The following is a 19243-nucleotide window of genomic DNA, read 5'->3' as shown; positions in this document are numbered from 1 at the left end:
GAACCAAAGATCCAATGGAATATACCGATCCTCTCCCCCTCACCCAATCCCCCCTCCCTCACCACGAATTCCATGTTTTTTCTTTTATTTTTAATTGTAAATTAAAAAAAACATCAATTAAATATATTCAAAAACAATTTTTTTATCATAACTGTATGCATTGCATTGCTGCTGCTGACTGACCTGAAGGTGGGCACTGACTGGGCAGGCAGGCACAAGTGAGATGGTTTTAACAGCAAGATAGAAGCTGCTCTGCTACGATCAGTCAGCTGGGCCCTAGCACCTCCTGGCTGGCTGCTCCACGTGGTGGGTGGCTGGAGGCTATGCCTGCACAAAAACAGCCAAAATGGCTGACGGGAGTCCTGTACGCATGCGCATAGAAGCCCCATCGGCCATTTTGGGCGATGGCATGCCAGTCCTGTGCATGCGCTGCACTCAGGGCCTGCATTGCCGGCGCCAGGACAAAGAAGCCCCATCGTCCATTTTAGGCGATGGCATGCCAGTCCTGTGCCTTTGTGCGCATGCGCTGCATGCAGGGCCTCCATTGCCGGCGCCAGGACAATTTGGACAAACACCATGACCGGAGCAAAACGGGGGTGCTGCCGAGGCCTCCACACAGCGCCCCCCCTCGCCTGCGCCCGACGCCAAGGCGTATTCAACGTACCGGGCCTGCTTCCAAGTTATTACTTTTAACTCAGTGAAGTTGCAGAATTGAAGACTTTGACATTTAACCCTAACATAGATCAGATTAGCTTTCATGTTACCTCACAAATTATTGTTAAGAAATGTAATTTCATCAAATGAAAGACACTTTTTAATCTTAAACTTTAATGTGAAATAACATCTTTGAAGTAACATGCAAAACTGAGATCCAGTGCAAAAATTTAAAAGAGGTTGTAATTATACTTTTTTGTCGATGTTGATGGGATGTATTCAGAGTATGAATTTTCTTTCCATCTTGATGGAATCGGAAGTCAAAAGGGGCATCTGTACTTTTCAGATAACTTCAATTTTACCTACATCGTTATTGCTATCCACAATGCTTTAGTATTTTTCTAAAGCAAGAAAAAAAATGATAACTCAAATGTTGCTCGGCAGCCACAGTTCCAAAGCAGGCCAGATTCTTGTATTAATTTAGTTGTTCGTTATTGTATGTAATTTTTGAACATACATGAAATATGTCAAGTCAAAATATAGCCTTATCAATACAACCAAAAATGATTAGATGAAGACATGGAACATTTCTTCTTCATTTAAATGACTAACAGTTGTATTAAAATATGTACACTGATATTTGCCCAAACTAATGAATAGTTGGTCTTACCTGTCTGTGGATTCTGCATCCATGGATTTTACCCTTCACAGCTTGAACATATATATGTTTTTCAAATCCAAAAAATCCACATAGATTTTACCATTTTATATACGGGACATTATTTTACTTTGCCTTGTCTTAGAACTAAACTCCTGGGGATACCAAAAGGCCACTGTAATTGCTTATAGATATGGCATGTGTACGTAATAGGTAAATCTATCTTAGAGGCTTTATTCAGAATGGATTGTTATTGATCCCATTCAGATGCTCTCAAGCCACATCTGTCCCTTTTAATCCATCCTGGAATTGGAAAAACAAGTCAAATTATTTCCATCAACATGGCAATGGAAATCAAAGCTTCAGTGGGTTTTTTCCTGCTCAGTTTATCATGTTTGCAGTGCACATATGTGCTCACCCACTTGGTCCCCCTTCTTCCCATTGATATTGTTGAATTCGTTCACACACACATTCCAATGTATCCAGAATTTTAGCCTATCCATGCATGGGAAGGGGTTGGACTGGATGGCTTGCCTCCTCTTCCAGCTCTATAATTCTATGATTATATATCAAGTATGGGCAAACTATGGCCCTCCAGCTATTTTGGACTTCAACTCCCACAATTCCAAACAACCAGTAGAGAGCTGAAGTCCAAAACACCTTGAGGGCTGAAGTTTGGCCATGCCTGTTCTATATTTTCTCATGAGTTCAGTGGGGCTAACTTGCTTCAAGTAAAAATAGGAATAGAAAAGCTTATGGCACAATCTTATACAGATCTACTCAGAAATAAACTTGTTTCAGCACAATTCAAAGTGCTGGTCATGACCTATAAAGACCGGTATGTCTTGAATACAGATTATCTGAAAGATAATCTGTACTCCCAGTATGAACCTGCGAGAGCTTTAAGATCTTCAGGGGAAGGTTTTATTTCAGTCTTTCTACTAACATGGGCCTCACCATACCGTAATGCAGTTTGAAACTGCATTATTGGTCAGTGTAAACTCATATAATGCAGTGTAGATGGGGCCATAATATAGTTTCAAACAGCATGTTATAGCAGTGTAGATGGGGTAGCTTGGTAAGTATGGTTTTCAGTGGTTGTCATTCTCAGGAGGATAGGCTGGCCCTTCCCAGCTTTCCTTTCACATAAAGCCAAAGGTTTTTTATATATATGAGCAGGCTTTTGATGTATATACTGGGGTGGATGGTATTTTATTAGATACTAGCTGTGCCCGGCCACGCATTGCTGTGGCTTAGTCTGGTGGTGTTGGTCAGTCTACATTAGGTTGTATTTATGCTGTGACCTCCACCCTTCTTTATACTCACACTAGCTGTGCCCAGCCACATGTTGCTGTGGCATTGTCTGGTGGTGTTGGTAAGAAATTGTTGAGGTAGTGGTGGTATTGAATGTCTGTTGTATGGTTGCCTTTATATTTAGTATGCATTTGGTTGTTTGTGTACTGTGAAAGTGGTGAGGGTAGAGGGGGTCTATGTCCCTGTGTAGTATTGTATAGTATTTATACGTTGTCCATGTGTTGTGAATGCTTGGATTGTGTCCTGCTGCATAGTAGAAAGGTTTGGGCTGGATGGCCCTTAGGGGTCTCTCCAAACTCTTGTGCCTTTCCCCTGGGCTGAGTAGGTTGCTAGGAGACCAAGTGGGCAGAACTTAGCCTTGTAACTGGCAGCAATTGGATAAAAACAATTATTCCTCTCCCTCTAATTAGGACTTTATTTTTCTTTTCTTTTTGTTGTATCAACCTAGAGCCGTGGATGATGGGTTGTGTTGTCAAATTTCGAGGTTGGGGGGCCTGTAGTTTTGTTGTTTTGTCCGCTGCCCTGATGCCATCACTCTTTTATATATACAGATGGTTTATTTGTTTTTTAAATGTTTGTGTGTTTTATGTTATTTTGAACTGTTTTTTGAACCAATTTTAATTGTTTTTCAATTTTATTGTAAATGTTTTTAATTTGGAAACTGCCTTGGATCCTGCTCTGAGAGAAAGGCAGCATATAAATCAAATAAATATGTTTTGAGTTCAGTAGTGCTAATTCCAGGAAGATGGCTATCTCTTTCCTGCAACCTCACTGTAAAGGATATCTGCCAAATAAGACTGAAAGCTAAATTAAAGGCAAGAAAAGCTTCAAAGCTTCAAAATTCAAACTTTCACATACATTAGAAGTACAAAGAAAAAAAGTATGCTGACCTTTCTTATATGTCATAAATACAACCAGTTTCCTGACATGCCTCTTCTCTCACCTCCCAACCTCCCCACTTTCACTCCAGGCTCAATCCTGCCTGCAAGACACACTGTAAAAAGGAAAAGAAATATTGGTTTTTCCTCAAAATCAGTGGGAAAAATACCAAGGTTTTAAAGAAATTGATAAAAAGCCTTCAAGCATATAAAGGATCTGATTTCAAACTGAACTGTGGAGAAGCTTGTATGACATGCCAGGACTGAGACCGAAATAAATCTGTGTTATTTTCCCTCTATAAATTCAGCCAGTGTCGCCCTATTACGGAGTAATTTGCACTGAACAAAATAAATTTTCTAAAATTGGAACAATATTTCTCCATGTTTTTGGATAATATATGCATGTATTGTATCAAGACCTATTGTAACTTTAGGAAGGAACATTTACTGGTGTATTATTTATTTTATTTATTTACCCTATTTATACCCCGCCTTTCTCCATCCCAAAGGGGACTCAAGGCGGCTTACATGTGGCAATTATTCAATGCCTTAATACATACAAAATTAAGCTTAAAATAGATTGCATTAAAAATTAATACATATTAACATTTAAACACATGACATTCAATTTTAAAATCACACCGTCCAAAATCATACCGTGTTTCCCCGAAAATAAGACAGTGTCTTACCGTGTTTCCCCGAAAATAAGACAGTGTCTTATATTAATTTTTGCTCCCAAAGATGTGCTAGGTCTTATTTTCAGGGGATGTCTTATTTTTCCACGAAGAAGAATTCACATTTATTGTTGAACAAAAAAATGAGCATTTATTATATACTGTACAGTAGTTGTCATCACAAACCAGCATAACCAGACAAACTGCGAATCCTATCAAGAATTTTTTGTTACTACCATTATTTCCATGTACAACTGGTATGTACATTTACCAATCCAGCATGCTCTGGTGTTCTATTTGGCAGGCACTGGGCATGCTTCCAAACAAAAACTTTGCTAGGTCTTACTTTCGGGGGAGGCCTTATATTTAGCAATTCAGCAAAACGTCTACTAGGTCTTATTTTTCGGGGATGTCTTATTTTCGGGGAAACAGAGTATATTAATTTTTGCTCCCAAAGATGCTCTAGGTCTTATTTTCAGGGGATGTCTTATTTTTCCATGAAGAAGAGTTCACATTTATTGTTGGACAAAAAAAAATGCACATTTATTATATACTGTACAGTAGTTGTCATCACAAACCAGCATAACCAGACAAACTGTGAATCCTATCAAGAATTTCTTGTTACTACCATTATTTCCATGTACAACTATCTATGGTACGTACATTTACCAAACCTGCATGCTCTGGTGTTCTGTTTGGCGGGCATGCTTCCAAACACAAACGGTGCTAGGTCTTACTTTCGGGGGAGGCCTTATATTTAGCAGTTCAGCAAAACCTCTACTAGGTCTTATTTTCTGGGGATGTCTTATTTTAGGGGAAACAGGGTAGTCCAAGGCCATTCTGTAGTCATTGCACATGTGCCAAATCCATTATTGCACTAAGCTATTCTCTGAAACCTGATCCCAGAGCCACGTTTTACTTTCTTTCTGAAGTCTAGGGGGGTGGGGGCTGAATGAATGTCGCTAGGGAGGGAGTTCCACAGCTGAGGGGCCACCACTGAGAAGGCCCTGTCCCTCGTCCCCGCCAGTCACACTTGCAAAGCAGGCAGGACCAAGAGCAGGGCCTCCCCAGATGATCTTAACTGCATCTTCTAAGACATTGTATTCTACTTACCCAATTAGGAGCCTGTTCTAATTTATTAAAATGTTTAATTAATTAATCAAAGCAGTGGCTAACTAAATATTTCAGTAGTCCTTCACAGATTAATATAGAAACGGTGATTACTTTTGGTTCTTATACCCTAGATCAGCCAGGTGATCCTCACTTGTCAAATTTTTCCAAACCACCCATGAAGTTTGATGTGTTCATAAAATTCTTGTATCAGCAAGGACTTCCCTGCTGGTTTTAAAATCCTAAATATCTCTGAATCTCTGCCACCACTGCAGTCTCCCTCAAATCCAAGGTCAGTGGGGAATCTCAGTGAGTTAAATGGAGTAGACCTAAAGCTCTGGATCAGAGTCACAGTGCAAGTATAGTTCATCTTCAAAGATAATGCCATCTAAAGCAAAAGATGAAAATAAAATGTTTGGTGTGAGGGAGAAAACTTTATTAAAAATATTATTTTTAGACTGGAACAGCAAAAGTAGGTTAGTAAGAGAAAAATATAACCACAATTTAACTATATACATTTTTATATTAGTGCTGTAAAGCTGTTTCCCATAAGGAGCGGATATGAGTATGTGACAGTTCTCATTACGGTAGTGATAATAGCATCCTATCTACAGAAAAGACTCCTGCCTTCTAGTAGCAATCTTTCAGGGTAGGATTTTCTTGACAGCTGGTAACTGGTAATGTGTAATAATATAAAAAGCTTTAGAATGCCTTCAAGGATTCTTACCTATACTGTAGCATGATTCATGTCAGTTCCTCAGAAACCCTTTAAGCACTAGGCGTCTTCATCATCATCTCCTAAATTAATTGGCTTTGCCAAGGTGTAGAGTGCCTTTCATATGCCAGGTGATGAGATGAAATTTGTTTTTACCATTTTACAGTGTTATCAATGGGAAAATAAGGAGCCACATATAAACCAAGTGCTGTAAACATTCTGTTCCGTAACCGCTTAAGAGTAGATTCATGTGCTTCTGTGAAACTATTCAATTATAAATAGGATGGCATGTTAAAAACATGAAACACACTGAACTTCCCTGAGACAGGAAACTCTGCTGATCATAGCTAGTTTGTGATATATGTTTCACACAACAAACAAATTTGGACCAAAATGCTTTTTCTCATTCACAAGTAGTGTTCAATCCAGCAGAGGAATCCTGCTGGTGCAATGACAGAGTAGGTGATTTTCATTCATTTTCCTTTCTCTGGGACGATAAGAGGCCATCTAAAATAGAGTGGGAGGTGGCACTGAAGACTGCAGGGTAAATGGCAAGAAAATTGCTTCTTTACCGCCTTTCTGCTGACAGCCATGTTTTGAGCAGAGCTTCATTCAGAGGGTGCTATTGCTGATGTAAGAAAAGTCTGAACCTCCACCCCATCATATAAGGAGTTTGTCTGTTTGTTTGTTGAAAACATTTCTGTATTACCTACAACTTCTCAAGGCCCCCCAAAGCAGCAGAAAAATACAAAGCAATAAAAACAATATAGAGATAAAACATTTTACAAAAACATTAGAATACTTTTTGCAAATCCCTAAAAGAAGTTTAAAAGAATCCTATTTTAAAACAGTTAAATCCACAATTTCAAACTTTGAATGCCATGTGAACAGTACTGTGATGATGATGATGATGATGATGATGATGATGATGATGATTTATACCTCGCTTTTTCCTTCCACAAGGAGACTCAAAGTGTCTGTTATGACTGCCTACCTAAAGCTTAACAGAGATGGAGTCAGCCTGACTTCCTGAATAGGGAGTTTGACTGTTGAGGCATTGGGGCAATCTAGTGTCACACACAAAAAGACACACCAGTGTTTCACCAGCTAGAAGCAGCTCCCTGACACTGCCAGCCCAGCTGTGATCAATGAGAAGGGGGTTGTTTTTGGCCAGTGAAACAGCAGCAGGAGGGCACCCACATTGATGGTTGTCAGCCTTGCTGACCATCTGAACTACAAAATTATTTTGGACACTTCCTTGCTAGTCTATGTGGATGTCCTGTGGAGTATACGCCAGGTTGCATTCAGATAATTCAGCATAGTGTAGTCTTTTAAAAGCAAGACTTAGGACTTTAGGTCTTGGCCCATTATGTTGGTAGAGTGAGCTCCAGCTAGCAATTATGCTGCCTGCCCAAACTTGGTCAATTGTCGCACCTCAGACTAGTTCACCTTGCTGTAGACACCAGGCCACACACAGAGATAGTCTTTTGTAATTTTATTGAGCAAAAGCAGAATATATATAGTATCAAAGCAGGCAGAAATATAGCTTCAGAGGTAGTTGTAAAATAGAGTCAGTAAATCCAATAATCCATAGACAAGAAGCAAGAGTCCATTTCCAAAGATACAATAATCCAAAGGTTACGAGGATTCTCAAACAGGAGTATATCCAAAGCAGGAGTAGCATGAAGACATAGACCATCCACCCTGATGAAGAGAGAATTTGCTTTGACAAAGATTTGCCGTTCAACACAATGTTTTAAAAAACAACCCAAAAATGCACTCTTTTTCCCTCCACTGGCCTCCTTTTTCCCAGCTAATCTAAGACTTCGCCGTGACATTCCGTTCAATTGTAAACCTGAGAGAGCAACGGGCCTTCAGACTCACCCTGACCGTCAAGGCCAAATTCCCCATTACCATTATCTTGAACCTGAATCTGAGCCTGAGACGGATCAAGCTCATTATTTCCCATGGGAATATTTCCTTGGTTCTCATCTGTGACAGGCTGCATCTGGAGTTCATCCACAGGCTATACTTCTGAACCAGCCTGTGTCTGAATTCCATAATTCCCCACGGCATCATCTTGAAATTTATCTTGCATCCCATCATCTGATACCTGCATCTGTAAACCAAAATCCCTTCCTCATCTTCACTCTGCTGCTGAGTCACAACATCAATGGTATAATGAGTAATTTCATATTGGGGTGGGCCTGGACCCAACTCTCATCTGGAACAGGAAATAGAAGGGGGTTGGGATCTGAGAACATGGTCAGGAACTGGGCCTCCTTTTCCAAAAGTTGTTAAAATGTGTTCAGGTACTATTCAATCAAGCAAAATGATCCAGTGTGAGGCCTGCCATGACTGACAAGAAAATTAGACATTTATGTTGGAATTTTTAATCATGGCAATGCAAGACAGAGTATATGAGCACAAGTGCTGTAACTTCATAAGTCCCAATCCCCATTCTTTCTGTTTCTGACCATTATCCATTTAATCCAGAGCCAGTCCAGAGCCTTATGCTCCAGACTGGCCCCAGATTGATCATGATGGTAGTCACACACACATAGGCCGTACTCTCTGTGGCACCATATTGGTGTTTTGCTGAGCAGAGACTGCACTGGCCTTGCTGGGCTGCCCCCTTGTCTGCTTGTCATCACTACTGGTCCTCACCAGTCATGGATTTTCCTGTGAGCATCTGGCCATCACCTGTCATGTCTGGTGAGGTTGTAATGGAGCACCCATGGGATGAAGAAGAAGGGGATAGATAAAACAACTTCCACCCTTTTGTTGATCATGCACCCCCATTCTGACCTGAGCGGACATGACCACAATAGCCATGCATTCAGAGGAAGCTTTACCTAGGGCAGAGCAATCACACAGCTATAATTGTTCAGTTCAGTCATTGCCCACACTTATGTTTGAGCTTCCTTACTCATGATTCAGAACGGCCTCTGAAACATGGAACAGAGTCCAATCCAGTGGTTATGAAACAGAAGTTTTATTTTATTTACCTAACTTGAATTTCAAACCCAGTGTATGACAGAATTGTGTTTAGTCGTAGTTCCAAATAAGATTTCATGGCTATGAAATGTTGCAGTATGGATCAAATTTCATCACAGTACAATGAGTAGGCATCACATTGTTTTTTGGCACTGGAACTAAAAACATGTAACAGGGAAGCAGGATAGCTAGTTAGTTAGTTAGTTACTTTATATATTTGTTGGGTTTTTGAAATAATATTTTCCTTTTAATAATTTTTACAAACACAAATTATATTGAATAATTTATCTGTTAAAACCAGACAAGCTAAGAACATTTAAAATAATTCTAAACAGCGCCTTCAGAAAATATTATCTTGAAATTAACATAAGAAACTTCTTCTGTTTCTAATTCTTTGAACATAAACTCTTGTTTGTATGGTTCCTGCTCATTCCCAACTGATAACAGCTCTGAACTGGGAGCATTTGGTTTGTTCAGATTAGTTCATACTTGACTTTCTGCCAATAGTCTATTTAAAACAAAATGAAAAATCACACACAACATACACTAAGATCTGGCATTGGCTGTGTAGAGTTACACTTGACATTCTAATCAGTTTCCCCTCCAGCTCCTTGCACTCCTAGAAATAAATTTTAAAAGGTTGGAAAAACTTTTGGGGTGGAGGTGGGTCTATGGGGCGAGGCAGGGCAAAAACGGTCCTCTTGTTTTATGACAGTGGCATCCTTACCATGTAAAACCTAATTAGTTTCCAAGCCAAGGTTTGCTGTGATTATAAATTAATCATAATACAATGGTCCTACATTTTCATCTTTCCAACTTTGTTAGTCAACAGATTCGGTCTCTCCTGCTTACTGAGCAATAGATCAAGTTACCAATGTAGACTATGGAGTCACATTAGAAATGTTTGAAATGAAGGCTTATTTAGATAACTATCTGTTAGGCATACCATACGGATAATTGTGTGTCTCCAAGGGAACATAGCTGTGACAGTTTGAATTATTCTTCCTGTCTGGTGATCCAGCATTTCTTCTTGCTTTCTATGATCTTTTGTGGTATTCTTTTCCATTGTAGTCTCTTGAATAGGAATAAGCAAAAATACACTATTGCAATTAAAGGATTGGATTCTTTTGCTTAAAAACAAGTGTGCAGACATGAAGGACTATGGGAAAAACATGAAGAGCAGGAAAGAGGTTTGACAGTGTTAAAAGGTGAGAAACCTGCATATCTTAAATTGATATGATAGCTGTCAGGGATATAGTTCTGATGGTTTCAGATTCATATAGTAAAAGTTGAAGATTTCCATTCTGAAAATTGGGAAAATGTTATCAGTTCACTTCTTGCTGTGCAACTGTATTTAGTTATTGGACTCTTCTTTATCCTTTTATTTTCTGCATTCAAAGCTGGTCCACAGTAAAAATATGTAATGGTGAGAAAAAGTGTGCATATAAATATAAATCCCCAGAGTGCTTCCCCTGACAAGCTTTCATCAGGTGGAACAGCTGATCAATGTGTAGAAAGGCACAGGGGGTGTGATCATGATCAAAAGACAAGGTTTGCTGCATCTGCCAAGTCTCCTGAAATAGATGGAAGCCTTGCAATTTCACATCCTCAGCTGCATTCTGTCCTTGTTTGCCACTTTCAAATATGAAATAGCAATAAAGCATCCATCTACCTGACATTGTTTTATGTTCACTTTCAATCATGGACCACAAAACGTTTCTTTTCAGGTTTACTCTGGTTTGGCATCTCAGTTATTGCCTATCACTTTAGAACAATTCAGACACTGAAGACAGATTTCATTTACTTTTGGGACTAAAATAATTTTTGTTTGTGTGCTCTAAAACCTGCAAAGGTTTTCCTCTTAGTTTGCATCTCACCGTAGTTGCAAGTTTTGTTCTTGTCAAATAACTGAATGGAAATAGACTGTCTGGTTTGTGGGAGTCATTTGCCAGACAGAAGCTTGCCAGGAAAATACTAAAAATGGAATTCTTGAATCTGTGAAAGCAAATATATATTTCAATTTAACGTATTATCCTCAACACAGTTACATGGCATAATAGCTCCCGACTTCAATGAACCTTTCATCTGCATTGCAATTCCTATGTCAGTTAAAATATTTCTCACATAATCAATGTGAATTAGACCAATGTTAATAATCTGAGGCTCTATGCATAACTAATAAATATTGTTTTCATTGTCATAGCCTGAACTAAGTTTGAATAACTATGATATTATAAGGATAAAACATAATACATTAATTTAGTTTGGTTCATTTACTGTGATTTCCTACACTAGAGATTCTAGGGATATTTTAACATTGCTATTTACATTTATTTAGATGCAATTAGTACTACTAAAATATCAGCATTATTAATGGTATGGGTAATAGTCCTATTGTAAATTTAGCTTGCAGCACTGTTCATATTGCTGCCTTGATGATTCCAAATTTTTCTTAATGTACATTACTTGCAATAAAGAAGACCTTATTTTGATGAATTACTCTGAGGAAAAGTATTAGATTATCTGCAGTTTTTTACTGTAATTTTTCACATTCCCACTGTGGCTTAATATTTTACATTTTCTTTCTGTTAAATGCACTATAGTTACAATGAAGAATAGACCATTTGGCTTCCAGATTAAATAAATTTAGATATATGGGGCATAGTTATAGAAGTTTGGCAATAGTGGGCATAAAGTTATCCAAGACCCCATGAATATGGACCATATGAGTTGGCTTGGGGGCAAAGGGACTGAGATGCCCACAATATGTGGAAGCCACTCACCACAAGGCAGCTTTCTGCTGCATTTTTTTAAAATTATGTAACTCTGGAGTTCACTTGCATTTTGACCAATGTAAACAGTTGAGCCACTTCCTATTTGGTAGTAGCCGCAGCTGTTCACAATACCATCCCACTTTTCCCAGGCTTAGTTAGCCCAAGGACAGGGGATAGTACTTATTTCTCCCCTGTCCTTGGGCTAACCACAGAAATGGTGGTGGTTGCCACTCAGTGCCTGTCGTGGTGACAGCTGGTGCTATGAGTTCATTTTGCCTTTCCCTTCCAGCTATCAACAGGTGCTAAGTGGCAACCACCAGCATTTTCATGCCCCAGTAGTCACCACAATGAAATGAAATGGATAAAGTAAGGGCAGTGGTCTTTGGTGCCTAATTGGTTCCAGCAGCATTGGACCATGTGGACACTATCCAGCTACCAGGCTGGCTTGGGGGCATGCAGTGCAGACACCTCCTGGCCCCAAACCAGTTTGACAGCTGGCTGTGTATACCATGGCAACACGGCTCCAGAGTACCCAATTCCTGATCAGCATCCCCATTTGTGACACTCCTTGGTTTGTCCTTGTTCGGAGAGCTAGAGTATTCTTGAAGATAAGGTTAGAAAGTGCTGCTGCTAAATGACTGGTTGCTGAATGAGGCAAGACATTAGAAAGATTTCTCATATGTTTGTATGTTCCTTCAAGTCATTTGTTAAATTATGATGAGTTTGAATTTCATCAGGTTTTGTTAGGCAAGGAGTACTCAAAGATGGTTTTTCCAGATCTTTCCTCTGAAATATTGCCCACAGCACCTGGTGACTATTGGTACTCTCTTATCTAAGTATTTACAAAGGCTTTACAGCCAGGTGTCAGTGTGGCTGCTGTTTAGCCTTCAAGATCATATAGGATTGGATGCCTTTACCTTATATCACACAAGGTGGGAATCCCTCCCAGCTTGAGTTTTCTATGCAGTTAAAAGCAGCACTTGAGGGGATGAGATGTGTACTTTTCATTATTCTGTACCCATAATTTTGTCACCCCATTTAATAGGATTCCACTTGTATTTGAGTGTATCTGACAGTAAATGTTTGGGCAATAACTGTTGCTATACTTTCTGCACTCTGCCCTGCACTGTGCAGAAACCTCCCTTCCTAAGCTAACTAATTTTGTCTCTAATGTGGCATTTTTGCCCCCTGGCTTTTTGTGCTGAGAGAAGTTCAGTAGCCACACTGACACCTGGCCAATCTTTCTGGTAGTGGCTGAGCACTTCATGGCCTCACTATGTTTCCCCCAATTGGTATCTGGCCCCACTCTTTTGGTAGGGGGTACATCACATCTGGTTTTCTATGTTGGATATAGTGAATGAACCTCGGTGGGGAAGATTTTTTAAATCTTGTGTTGTGATCTTCAAGAGGGTTAGATTATTGGCATTCAGGTGTTTTGCAGGAATATGGTACCAGAAGGATAATGGACCTGAATAATTTTCTGACAGCTCTTGCAGATTTTTTTTTTTTTGAAATTTTAAAAAGCTTTCTAGAAAAGGAAAATTGTATAGGCTATCGTTTACCACAGTCACTTTTGACTGTGTCTAAAGGCAGAAAGGAAAGGATCCTAGGAAGCAGGGTTTCTTAAGTCCCTCTTCTCTCTTGATTTAGAAGCAGAAATGAGATTGAAGCACCAAGGGGGGGGGAGGCATTCTAAAGCACCACCATGCTGGTTCTCCTTTCCAGTACCTCCAAATTAAGAGAAGGGAGGGCTTTTTAAAGGAAGCCCAGGGTAGGATATCTCCATGTTGATCCCTGCTCCTTCCCTGGGAAATGGGAAGCCCATTAAAATGCCTTGAAAAACCACCTCCTGCAGGGAGAGAGCTGTGCGGTGCATGCACCTGCAGCTCCTGTTTCCTCTAGAGTAGAAACAGCTTTAGAAAAGCATTAAACCCAGGTCTCCTGTACAGGAAAAAAAGGGAAAGGATCACAGAAAGAGTGGGATCTTAACTCTGAAGCTTTTAATCCAGGCCTTAATGAAAGATATAAGGACAAACAATGCCTAAAGTGACAGGAAGGAGAGCCTAGGACCCCCCCCCTAAATAATGGGCTGGATAAAAAAATAAATCTTTCACCTTCCCAGATCGAAAACGGATTTCTGTCCTCCTGAATTTCTAGAAAAACGGATCAAGGCCACCACCAAAATCTGGGACACTGAAACAGATAGCAGTTTATCTGGATTGCAGAAATCTATGCCTCTGTAAAACTGAGATAGGTTCTGCATTTTGGGCCTGTCTGAAAGGGTCCTCAGAAGCAGAGGGCCCCTGAAATCCATACCAAGTCTTAGTATGGCTGTATGAATGACTTCCTCTTTGTTCTCCCTCAAACAGAAAGTAAAAAAAGACTTACAACTCCTCCACCACCACCACTCCTCTTGATGTTGCTCCAGCAACAGCAAGAGTGTCCCTCTGGGCAGCTAAACCAGACAATTCCAACTGGATGGCCCCCCATGAGGGACTTCCTCCAGGGGCAAACCAAGAATGGGCAACTTAGAAGTCCCTAAATAGACTCAGAAGCAAAGTGGGCAGATCAAAAGACAACCTGGTAAGATGGCACTACCTGGAGGAATCCTCCATCTTGTGTGACTGTGGAGCAGAACAAACAACTCTGCATATATATGCTTGCCCACATTGTCCTGACTCATGTACGGAGGAGTTGTTGTTTAAAGCTACGGACAATGCGGTCGCTGTTGCCCGCTTTTGGTCTAAAACTATTTAGCTGCTTGTGATTTCCTTTATTTCATCACTTTTAAATTTATTAATTATGCAGTGCTTTTGACGCTAAATAAATAAATTACAACTATCTTGCTTTAAGCATGGATGTTGATGAAGAAGATATCAGCTGGGTTGTATTTATTGCTTAAGTGTTTTAATTGTGCTTTTAATCAGTTTTTTTAAAACGTTGAATTTATTTGAATTCTATTATTGTTAGCCATTCTAATGTGCAGTATTTAACCAAAAAGGTGGCCTATGCACTTTATAAATAAATCAGCTCAGAGAAATATCTTACAAAGAAATGCATTCAGTTCATGAATCTTTACGTAGAGGTACAAAAGGTTTTTAAACCAGACATTATTTGTATTATTTTTAATATTTTTCACATCTTTATTTGAAAAGATTATAAGTGATCTTAGACTGAAACATCAACATTCAAAGTAGCAGGGAGCCACAATGTTTGACAATTGAAATAATTTATAGTATACTTTTGCCAGTACTTTAAAGTTTTTAACAGCTTCATCATTGTTTTCAAACACACTAGAAGCTTTACCCAAAAGCAACCTCTTTTTTTGTTCCTTTCATTTTTCCACAGCACTGGAAACACCACAGAGCATTGATTTCAGGTAGAAAATAAGAATCTATTATACTCTGAGAAAGAAAAAGATATGTTAATAAAACATCAAGGAAAGTTCCCACTATAAAGAAGTCTCATATCTGCATAAAGTCAGCCATGGAATGCCACAGCAACAGAGAATAATCACTAAGCATTTTTTTGAAATCATATGTGAAAAATGAGATGTTTCAGGAGTTCCTTTAAATCTCCTTTTAATTAACAGCAGCCTTCAGGGCAACAATAGTTAATTTAAAAACAAGCCAAAGGAATAATAGGGTGTTGGGTGAGTGGGGAATGACATTGACGTGGAGATGTTTTGTCTTCTTCCTCTTCAAGTAAACAGTAGGGATAGGCGATCCATTTAAAATGGTTCAAAAGTCATTACAAAACTGTGGGGTGCTGGCATTTTATTTCTAAAGTGTTTCTAAGTATAGTTAGTAAAAATTTATTACTATAACGAGAGTAGCAAAATTTTGTTACTATTTCTTTGCAGTAATTGCATATAAATTACTATAATTAGGGAAAATTCAGGGGCTCCTCCCTCCCTCATTTTTAAAGCTATTGGAGTGAAACTTGCTACAATGGTAGAACAATTTCACCACTGTTAGCCCACCAAATTTCAGAACATTTTACTTATCCACATATTTTTGAGAAATTTTCAAAGTTTTTATAAACAACATTTCTCTTTTAAAAAACACAAGAGCTATCTCCTTGAATTTTCTATACAGTGACAGGAGATAACAGGGGTTCATTTCCCTGAACTTTCAAAAATATTAATGCATCTACTGATTTTAGAGATTTAAAAAAAAAATAACAAAAACCTTTTTTTAAAAGTTACAACAGCTATCTCATCGAATGTCTCTCATATTAACCAATAGAAATCAATATTAACCAATTCTACACTTCTATAGAATCCTAAAGTTGGAGGTGACCACAGAGAGCTATCTAGTCCAACCACCTTCTTCCAGGCAAAAGGTACATCAAAACTGTACTAACAGATGGTCATCCAGCCTCTAAACTAATTAATATGCTTCCCCTATAGTATGGGGCCCATCCATTTAGGGATTTCTTCCCAGCCCAGCATAGAGATTTACTTACTAGACGTATCCATCAGTCCTACTCAACCATTCATTGGAACTCTCACTGGCTGCTATTAGCGAGGGACAAATATGATCCCCTGATTGGTGCTTTCTGATGCTGATTCATTCTAGGAAATGTAATTTAGGACAGGGCCTTTTCAATTCTCTGCAATAACACTCCTCCCATCCCAAACTACATTTCCCAGAATTCCCAGCAAACATTGTTCCCTCTTTTTCCAGCGCCTAATGCTGAGACTCCATTAATTTAGAAAAAAGCAGGGCAAGGCACTAAGACATGCCTTTTAGCTTTGCTTTGCTTCCTTGCACTGAAAAGGAAACTGACTTTGGAAATCTTCTGAGATTTACAAAGTTAAAATGTAAAAGTATAGGATAAGTTTCGATTCTAAAATTTTTGGCATGGGTCATGCCCATTTGTCAGATATTGCCTCGTAAGTACAAAATTTTACAAATTTGATCCGAATTACAAGGCAAAGGAAACAATGCACACCTCTAGTAAACAGCAATCAAAAGAGAACATAATTGGGCTTAGCCAATAATATCAGGGAGGTTTAAAATATTTTACTGTTAATATAATATGAAGATGAAGATGCATACTCTTTTATTAAATGTAATATTATATAGACTTTCTTGGAAGCAAACCCCATTAGGCGCACTGTGTGATCGTATTCATGGAAGGCAAGCATAACTATTGTTAATTTATTATGGTTAAAATTTCTGGCATGCTTCAATATCTGTAGTTCATTGACCTTCATGCAAAAGGATGACTGAAAAGAAATGCTACTAAGGTTAAATACGGATGATATTTTTTAAAAAATAATGTACACATGCACAAACACAAAATACACACAAACAGATAGATATACAGGCAGAAATATTTTATCATTCAACACAGACAAGATAAATTTTCACTCTTATCATGAAGCAGTAATGAAAATGGTCTCTTTTATCCATATCCCAGTAAAAAAAAAGGCATTTCCCAAAGGTTGGGAAGTCCTGACAAGGAGAATAATAGAACAGCAATACTTCCATGCAGGTTTCTCCCAGATTGAAATATCTTGAAATATTTCATAAGATTTTTCTGCACAGAAATACACATATGTATGTGGAGTTTTTGTAATTGTTATGTTTTGTTGCAGAGCTACTTTTTTCTCTGCAGATAAAGTGTTCCATCCCCAATCTCTAAATTATCTGGGAAATGCAAAATATAAGAATGAAATGTTGTGTCCTCAGTCAGCTTTCGTGATTCTGGCATCTTCCAAGATACTCCATTCCATCCCTGTCTGCACCCGCTCACCAACACACAATATTATTGCCTTCTCAGCATGTTCAGCCCTCCTCAGATTCATGCTTCCTGGATAGTTACCATCCTTCACTTTTCTGTTTTAATTTCTGCAAAATTCTAGATTCCTTTGAGTAGTGTCTTTCTCATTGGCATTGTCTTGGCATTAATCTTGTCAGCATTTATCACCAGAATTCATTATTAGTTGTATGATAAAGAAGGCAGTCAGGAAGTGCAAAAGTTCCATGTTTCTACTACTTTCCATGTAACATCAACCGTGGCACTTGGCATCATGGGTTTGACCCTGGAAAGGGAGAAGAGACAGTCAAACAGTTTTTATTAGTTTGTCTATAAGATGATATCTCATAATTGGAATTGGATTAAATCTATATTGATAAGTTCCAAAGCATGGTTACAGGTTGCTTAAATTGGCCAACTTCCAATGAGATCATTCCACTAGCACAATGACTATTGTATTCATGGATAATAGGTTCTGGATTACACTCAAGAAAGGAATACCAATAGTTTGCAAATGTAGAAGATTCTTCATATAAGATGTTTTTGATGGATGACAACTCTTCATGGTTTGTAAGAGATTTTGTGACAGAAAGAAAAACTCCCGAGAACATCGTTGCTTATTATTATCCTCTTGGGTTTAGTTTTTCCGATGGAGGTGAAGTCAATGATAATAATTAGTTAATAACACATGAGACTTGTACCTCCATCAACAGTGAAAATGTCTAGTATCTAGTGAAAATGGAATTTGTATCAGCTGTTAGAAACATGTCAGGTTTGACCTCTAGTTTTCATATACTAGTTTGGTTTTGACTTCAGAGTGAACAAGTCAAAGGAAATTTTTGACAATACCTGGAAAGTTTTCCTTTGAGACTAGATATCTGGACACATGCATCATCGTTTGTCATATTTTTAAAAGGAAGATAAATCCAGACATTGCACTTTAAAAAATCAGCTAAGTGATAATGGTAATACATTTCTAGCCAGCTAATTTTCTGATAAGGACTGCACTGTCTTTACAAGAGTTAATTATTGATACACAATACATCAGAAATGATTAATCATGAGACAAGACATTCATACAGATATTAACTGCATATTTTATAACATTATCTTTCATCTTCCCTCTTTTTAGTACTTCATTGGATTGGTAGTCAGGGTGGATCACACAGTGCAATGATACACTATAAGAATATTAATTTCTGCCTGACTACTCATGAGTTCCAACATGACAGAAATTATCCGAATTTTACATCTATAAAGGCTATATAGCATTTTCCTTTAAAGCTTCTTTATGTCAGTTATGAGATTGATATGATTTACCAGATTTGTTCCAGAGATTTCTTTTCCTTCAAGGTGTTTAGATTATTGCTGTTTCAAATTCCCATATCACAATAGGGAGAAAATAAACATTCTTATTTATGGATCATTGAAATGTATACTTGTACAATGATAGCCTGCACAGTAACAATATATTGCACAACTGAGCTACTAACATGGTTCTGAAGAGTTGAAAAAAGTTACTTTACTTACTGCTTGTGTCTAAAGTTCCTTCCACACTGCCCTAAAGCCCAGTATTTGATCCCAGATTATCTACCTTAAACTTGATTATATGAGTCTCCATTGCCAGATAATCTGGGATAAGAAGATAATCTGGGATCAGATCCTGGGGTATAGGGCAGTGTGGAAGAGGCCTAAGAATAATT

General features: G+C 38.4%; 1 protein-coding gene and 1 long non-coding RNA gene across 3 annotated transcripts in view; both read left to right on the top strand.

Annotated features, from left to right (window-relative positions):
• Positions 1-19243, top strand: part of sash1 (SAM and SH3 domain containing 1) — a 713255-nt gene that overhangs the window by 406044 nt on the left and 287968 nt on the right. The window lies entirely within an intron of this gene.
• Positions 1-19243, top strand: part of LOC134298164 (uncharacterized) — a 125316-nt gene that overhangs the window by 93144 nt on the left and 12929 nt on the right. The window contains exon 2 of the long non-coding RNA XR_010005118.1: positions 1-19243. This exon is cut by the window's left edge and continues 70282 nt beyond it; it is cut by the window's right edge and continues 12929 nt beyond it. This is a non-coding gene — a long non-coding RNA (uncharacterized LOC134298164).

Source organism: Anolis carolinensis, chromosome 1, assembly GCF_035594765.1.
Source record: "Anolis carolinensis isolate JA03-04 chromosome 1, rAnoCar3.1.pri, whole genome shotgun sequence".
In the NCBI taxonomy this organism is placed as follows: Eukaryota; Metazoa; Chordata; class Lepidosauria; order Squamata; family Dactyloidae; genus Anolis; species Anolis carolinensis.
The sequence above is the reverse complement of the archived record's forward strand: the minus strand, read 5'-3'. Positions and strand labels throughout refer to the sequence as shown.